Source organism: Pseudophryne corroboree, chromosome 4 (genome assembly GCF_028390025.1).
Source record: "Pseudophryne corroboree isolate aPseCor3 chromosome 4, aPseCor3.hap2, whole genome shotgun sequence".
Classification (NCBI taxonomy): domain Eukaryota; kingdom Metazoa; phylum Chordata; class Amphibia; order Anura; family Myobatrachidae; genus Pseudophryne; species Pseudophryne corroboree.
In genome coordinates, this window is record NC_086447.1 from 806,280,047 (window position 1) to 806,288,345 (window position 8,299).

Here is an 8,299-nt window from a genome sequence, read left to right on the forward strand (position 1 = left end):
AGACAACCCTGATAGGGAGCACTCTTATCTGAAGCAAAATTTTATTAGCAATGTATGATTGTCTTAAAAATAATATTTTTTATTCAATATGCCTTAAAATTTGTGTTTATATGACACATGTATGTTTTAAAATAAAAATTGTGATCATATGTGAAAATATATAACAATAATGAATGTGATATTACCTGACTTCCCTATTCAGGAATATATTTGGGGTCCTTCTGCATAGTGGCCCCCCTGTAATTTGTGACTTATTTAATTACTTGCCCTACAATACCTGGTATTCCCGGTGGTCACCCACCGAGTACTGACCTGGCCCTTACTACTTTGCTTCCAAGATCGGACGAGATTGGGCTTATAGAGTAAGGTATGATTGTAGGGACTGGGTAAACAATTAGCAAAGCGTAAGTTAGTTTTTTTTAAATATATAGAGTGACCGTCATCTTATTGATATTGTAGCCCATGTGCAATGTCTCAGGGCAATTTGTTTGAATCATAGGTCACAGGTTAGTAAGTATTGGATGGTAAGTTTGAGTTGAGTCACGTATAAGGAGGTATGAGGCACCTATGCCTTAGATACAAATTTCTCCTAAAAAAACAGTAAGCACAATATCAAATGATCATGTAGTACTAATGCTTGTATCGAAACAGTTAGTTTAAATCACATATTTCAGAGGTATGAGGCACATATGCCTCAAATAGCGGTAGATACAAATATCAATTATTCGTGGTAGATACAAATATCGAATGTTTGATGGTGCAGTTTAAGTACCAGATTTTTGAGTTCCTAAACCTCTTATTTGCCAGTATGTAGTTATATATGGTGTTACTACTAAATCCTAGTGAAAGGGTATAGCAGAAAATAACTGTAGCTAAGATACAGGTGTAGCCTCCCTTCTGCTATTTTCTCGTCTTGCCTAACTGGTATAGGACAAGGAATGAGAGAGGGTAGGTTCCCCCAACTTAGCCAGAAGGAAGAAAGAGGAGGTATCAAGCAATGAGACTGAAGCAATTACTCTCTGATGCCTATTAACAGGCAGTGCAAAGGGTTAAAATTGCATTCCTGTCCCTTATGCGGTATACTCCTGAGAGAGAAAGAGAGATATACTGTTGTCTGCACAAATGACACTCTAAAAATGTAGGTATGTCTTGCCCCTGTGCATACTGTACTTATTATAATAGCACAATTTGCATAAAGGCAGGGGGAAGGCAGACTTAGTATATGATAGTAATTTCACTAGGTGATCCTGGGAATAGTTATAATTGTTGTATTCCCAGGGTTACAGTTTCTAGAAAATGATACACTGTTGTTTTCTGCTGTACAAAATTCACAGGAGCGATTGGATGGTAACAGTAAAGTAACAAATAAAAGTAAAAGTGTTATACCCTTACTACAGGCTATATATAGTCTGATTAAAACATGATATTGACAGGGTTAATCCTGTTCAACAATAAATAACAAATGAAAGGCAATTGAGGAAGGGAAAAAGAGGGAGCCGCTCGTTTGGCTCACTGTGAGGCGCAATCGGCTGTATATAGCTACCAATAGTTGATTTTCTTATGAAGGAGACTGTGGGAAGGAGAGGCCGCCTTGGGGTCCTGCATTGGATGTCCTTAGTGCCGGGGAGTCCCGCTGGTTGATATACAGCCGCGTGTGCCCCATCTGTGTGTACCACTCCTTTGAGCAGTGGTCAGCTGCTCCGGCACTCGCCAGCCGCTGACGGACCTGGGTGTCATGTGTGCACACCACGTGACCCGTAGTACCTGACGTACGTTTCACAAAAGAAAAAGCTTGATCACAGGTTACATTTCAGGGGCGTGACCTAACCATGGGAGATGTAACTATGTCCCCTTAAAAAAAAGTATGCTACATGCTGAATAAGGGATGTGTCTACGATGTCTTGAACCTTTCAGCCGGGGGAAATCCAGGGGGGAGGGTGATCAGTGTGATCAAGACCCCCCCCGCCACTCAGGCAGAGGAGACTGCCTCCCTGGAACCACTGCAGCCCAGCGCAGAGCAGCATGTGCTGGTCTTGGGAAAGAGGATGCTGCTGACAGGTAAGAGGGCGGGGAAGTGGCTAGGAGTTGGACCCATAATTACTTCCCCACACAAACACCCTTGTGGGCTGCACTGGTGATGCTCATTGATCAAAATCAAGGAGCATTTTTTTCAGATTCAATATTTGGAAGCAGTTGCTTGAAGGATTGTGATGATAGGAGGGCAGAGTAGCAACCGAAAGAATAACTAACCAGGTGCACAAATTAATAGTCTTAAAAATCTAAGGAATTCAAGAGCAGTCTATTAAGGAAAAGTTAGCTGACAAAAAAGAAAATACTATGGGTCCGGGAGAGTTGCAAACAATCCATGAAAACAAAATGACCAGTGTGTAAATAATAATGATTTAATAATAGCAAAACAAAAGATATAACAGCCCCCCATCTTATGAAGAAACTGATGAATCAGATTGAGAAATGCATGTGTACAGCCCTAATTTACAGACAGCAACTTAGGGCAGAGTAGCAGTGTCTATCAATTCAAGCATCTTTAATAATTATGTTGTCTAGGAGTTAATGAATTAAGCAGTGCAAAGTGTGGATAAGTAGGCCAGTAGAGAGGTTGCCCATAACAACTGATCAACTTCTACCTGATTGGTTGCTATGGACAACTTCTCTACTGGTCTACTTCTCTTTTTTCACTGCTTGATATATCAACCCTTGCCCTCTTCAAACTTGATTTTCACATCATCTATGTTTGACATCTTTGTTGATCGACAATAGCGGTAAAGTGGCAGACATCACCAAATTAGGCTTCTAAGATGTCTCATTTACTACAAAGAGATGAGTCTCTTCTTTGAGTTCATAAACTTTTCACTATTAAACCACAGATGGCAATGGAAGTGGGAGCTTAGAGCAGAGACATTTATAAATATCTAGAGGAGGACCTCAGTCATTCATGAGGCTCCAGGTATTACTTAAAAGAAGGTTTAGTGAGTATAAAATAGAGAAATAAAAGAGGGCATGGGAATAGTGATTAAGGAGTAGTTACTGTATGTGTAACCTATTAGTTTGGGCACTAGAAAATGTGGCGGTAGATAGAAGTGAAAGGAAAGAGAGCTACTTTAAGTTACAAATACTGGGTAGTAGAAAATGTACCTCCTATGCGGAATTATGTGGAATTGCCTGATAGATGACTGGCAATAGAAACTATAAATCACAAGTAAAACTGGTATTCATATTTTAAGTCAACCTATTTATCAAAAGTAAAGATAACTTAAGTGTATACTCTGTACAACTGCAATCAATATTATAGATTATAGCCATATTGTAAATTAAACTAATACAATTACATATGGATCTTACAAAATACTTATCACTAAAATAAAGTAGAACAATAATTTCAAATACTTGCAAAGATTCTCTTGATAACCGATAAGACTTATAACCATAACACTTATATTATACAATAAAGGTACTTACAAGGGTAAGGTAAATCACTCTTAACTGGAGCAGTGAGTCAGATGAGGATGTGGGAGAGGTGGAGGTAGAGAGGAGTTAAGTATTTTGGACTGGCTAGTCTTTGGAGGTGGTACTGCAAAGAGAAAGTAGAAGAAAATTAACAAAAACAGAAGAGATTGGAGAGAGAGAGGGAAGGAGGGAGATAGAAGAAAAATTAAAAGACAAATAAAAAAGAGGGGGAGGGGGAATTAGGGGGTGGGTGTGTAAGAACCCAATTTTGATGGGAAAACTAGAATATGTATCTGATCACATGCCAAAAGCACCAAGGCCCACTACTTATGGATAAGAGACAGACATCATCTGGTTATGAGTACTGAGTTGTAAAAGAAGGCTCTGTTGTTATAGATCATTGGGCACTGAGGCAACTTTATGGTCTGTGAATGGCAGAATATGGAGGATCACTGGTGTAGGAGAGAGTCTGCATCTAGAGTATACACAGCAATACTGTAGGTTTACAGCTCTGGAAGCAGCCAGAGCATTTGGCACAGATTGAAAGGGCCAAATCAGGCAGAGCAGAACGCGTCTGAAGATGACAATACTTTTTGCCGCTGCCATAGTTTTATACTTTGAGATTGTTGTTCAGTTTCACCTGCAGTATGAAACCTGAATGAGGGTTAATCATTCATGGAAAGTATAGGTCATGGGTAGGCAATGTTTTTCTCTTTAGGTGCCACATTTTACATTTTTACAAGTAAATACATTTTTAAGAGTACCACCACCATTATTATAACATATACAAGTATTTACCAAAGTGATAGATATACTAAAACTGTTAGTAACTTCCCTGTTCTTTCTTTTTGTGATGTTCATTTGCCCAGTTTAGGTTGATAATCATTTTAGTCTGGAGATGAAGACATGTTTCAAAAATTTGTACTGATATTCAACTGTGAACAGGGATAACTATTGCAGGGTTCAGTGCCCAGAGGCCAAGACTTTTGGAGAAGGTCTAGCACCAGGGAAAGGTCTCCTATGTGAGGGAGCGAGGTGAAGCAGGAGGGAAAGAAAAGCAAAATGAGCATAATATGAGAAGGACTGCACCTCACAATTGCCTTATATCTTCAAGTGTAGATAATGAATGTCCTCAATTAGTACAAATTTATATATTAATAATTGTAACAACCAGGATTGCTGTGAGACAGGCCACTATTTTGCAGACTTACAAAAATATAAGAGAATAAAAAAACAAAATAACGAAAAATTACTTCATGTAAGCTTTAGTAACACATACTTTTTTCAGGAGATGAAATCAATATTTTTTTCCAGTTTTGACATTTGTATAGAGAAGTAGGAACACGTCCAACTCAATGCTCAGCTAAGCCGTACCCCTTTATATTCAAACTTTAGACTTCTTTATTATGTTTACAATTTCTGTGCATTGAGTTGCAGATATTTTTTTCTGTCTGCCATTTCAGACAAAAATAATCTGGCTGCTCTGTCCTTCAATAGGAATTGCTGGCAAGAAGTCATCTTTGGCTTGGAAATTATCTTTCACCACGATCACAACTTTCTCTTACATCCACAATTCTAATAAACTCCTGAAGCTTTTATATGCACTATATATTTATTAGTGTTAATGGTCTTTTTTATTATAAGGGATCTTGTATTTCAGGTACGGTTCTTCTATAACAAAACACGATAAAAAGACAAAAATAGCTTTACCTTATTTTCACTGCTTTTCCATCTCCTTTTCACATAGATTATTTGTTTTATGTAGATATGGTGAGAAGAGACTACAGTAACCCCAGTCCAAAAAGTTAAGTTTTTCTGCTTTTTATAATAAAAAACACATCCATGAACATTTTTTGTAAATCATTAATGAAGCATATCTTTAGCGTTATTTAGGCAAGAGTTACGTTTTCCATATGAGAGTTAACCTCAGAAATTCTGTTAGAACAATTAATATTTCTAAAACAGTGTGAACATGAAGCTGCTCGAACATGTATTTCGTGCCAGACATTCAGTATGAGCGGCTAAAGAATAATGTAAACACTATATTGTATATTTAAGAATCTCTTGTGTCAGTTCATGTTGCATTAATTAGATTTCCAAAGCAGGATGTGATGATATGATATATTACATTGTACAAACCTTATCCAAGATTTAAATGGTATTCAACAAGCTTGATTTAAATACATAGATAAATAGATTAATTTAGTTAGGAAATCTGATATGTACAAATATACAGAAACATTGCATTCGGACTTTGACAACATGTTTTTTCCATATATACTGTGGCAAGCAAATTTACTGTCGGAGAAGTGGTCAACTAAAACATTGATAATGAAATTTAAGTTCTCCAACTTCTCTTTAAAAATGACTATTGACTTATTAAAATAATATACACATTATGGCCGGGATGTAATGAAGTCCAAGTTCAGCAGCCATGCGCTATGCTGGCCAAGCTGGGATGTTTTTTAAAGGGGCAATCATGTAACGAGGCCACACCTTGTCTTGTACATAATTGCCCCTTTAAAAAAATGTCCGAGTTTGGAAGGCATCCCGCATGGCTACTGAACTCAGACTTCATTACATCCTGCCCTATATGTTATTTCCATGCATAAGAGTGATGCAATTCAGTGTTGGACTGCAGCACTCTGGGTAAATGCAATGGCAGGGGCCCATGTAATAGTGTTTGTGCTACTGAATGGGCTTGGTCAGCCACAAGAGGGGGAGTAGCTGACACAGAAACTTCTATCTATCAACATTTTTTTGTAAAATTGTAAAGATTATTTTTAAGGTATGAGACAAATGCCCAGATTTATTAAGCCTTGGACAGTGATAATTTGCACAGTGATAAAGTACCAACCAATCAGTTCCTAACTGTCATTTTTCAAACACAGCCTGTAACATGACAGTTAGTGCTTTATCACAGTGATATTTATCACTTTTCAAGCTTAGTACATCTGGCCCAAGGTCTCCTGCGTAAACCCAGGAATTTCTAATCATAACAATAGTTCCTTGACTTGATCCTGCATACTGGTGGAGAATATCTCTCCATCCTTTGTGACCTAAAGTTCAATTGAGAAACTCTGTTTTTACTTGAACTGATTAAGGGACATGATTAATGTTTACTTGTGAACATTAGTTTAGCACATTGTTTTTTTTATTTCTTTTTAAGTTGATAGAGCTAGATCAATAAATAGTTGGAGATTATCAGCTATAAGAGGCATTACATCTTTGCTGTGCATATAGTACCGTAGCTGCCATAATTATCTCCTTGTCTAAATAATAGTGTGGTCTATCTACAGTATTACATCACACCACACAACATGTTTTTTCCATATATACTGTGGCAAGCAAATTTACTGTCGGAAAAGTGGTCAACTAAAACATTGATAATGAAATTTAAGTTCTCCAACTTCTCTTTAAAAATGACTATTGACTTATTAAAATAATATACACATTATGGCCGGGATGTAATGAAGTCCAAGTTCAGCAGCCATGCGCTATGCTGGCCAAGCTGGGATGTTTTTTAAAGGGGCAATCATGTAACGAGGCCACACCTTGTCTTGTACATAATTGCCCCTTTAAAAAAATGTCCGAGTTTGGAAGGCATCCCGCATGGCTACTGAACTCAGACTTCATTACATCCTGCCCTATATGTTATTTCCATGCATAAGAGTGATGCAATTCAGTGTTGGACTGCAGCACTCTGGGTAAATGCAATGGCAGGGGCCCATGTAATAGTGTTTGTGCTACTGAATGGGCTTGGTCAGCCACAAGAGGGGGAGTAGCTGACACAGAAACTTCTATCTATCAACATTTTTTTGTAAAATTGTAAAGATTATTTTTAAGGTATGAGACAAATGCCCAGATTTATTAAGCCTTGGACAGTGATAATTTGCACAGTGATAAAGTACCAACCAATCAGTTCCTAACTGTCATTTTTCAAACACAGCCTGTAACATGACAGTTAGTGCTTTATCACAGTGATATTTATCACTTTTCAAGCTTAGTACATCTGGCCCAAGGTCTCCTGCGTAAACCCAGGAATTTCTAATCATAACAATAGTTCCTTGACTTGATCCTGCATACTGGTGGAGAATATCTCTCCATCCTTTGTGACCTAAAGTTCAATTGAGAAACTCTGTTTTTACTTGAACTGATTAAGGGACATGATTAATGTTTACTTGTGAACATTAGTTTAGCACATTGTTTTTTTTATTTCTTTTTAAGTTGATAGAGCTAGATCAATAAATAGTTGGAGATTATCAGCTATAAGAGGCATTACATCTTTGCTGTGCATATAGTACAGTAGCTGCCATAATTATCTCCTTGTCTAAATAATAGTGTGGTCTATCTACAGTATTACATCACACCACACAACATGTTTTTTCCATATATACTGTGGCAAGCAAATTTACTGTCGGAAAAGTGGTCAACTAAAACATTGATAATGAAATTTAAGTTCTCCAACTTCTCTTTAAAAATGACTATTGACTTATTAAAATAATATACACATTATGGCCGGGATGTAATGAAGTCCAAGTTCAGCAGCCATGCGCTATGCTGGCCAAGCTGGGATGTTTTTTAAAGGGGCAATCATGTAACGAGGCCACACCTTGTCTTGTACATAATTGCCCCTTTAAAAAAATGTCCGAGTTTGGAAGGCATCCCGCATGGCTACTGAACTCAGACTTCATTACATCCTGCCCTATATGTTATTTCCATGCATAAGAGTGATGCAATTCAGTGTTGGACTGCAGCACTCTGGGTAAATGCAATGGCAGGGGCCCATGTAATAGTGTTTGTGCTACTGAATGGGCTTGGTCAGCCACAAGAG

The 8,299-nt window shown here is 37.7% G+C and overlaps 1 pseudogene; it reads right to left on the minus strand.

Annotated features, from left to right (window-relative positions):
- Window positions 1-265: 265 nt before the first annotated feature.
- Window positions 266-381, minus strand: LOC134912487 (5S ribosomal RNA; annotated as a pseudogene).
- Between the last annotated feature and the right edge of the window lie 7,918 nt (window positions 382-8,299).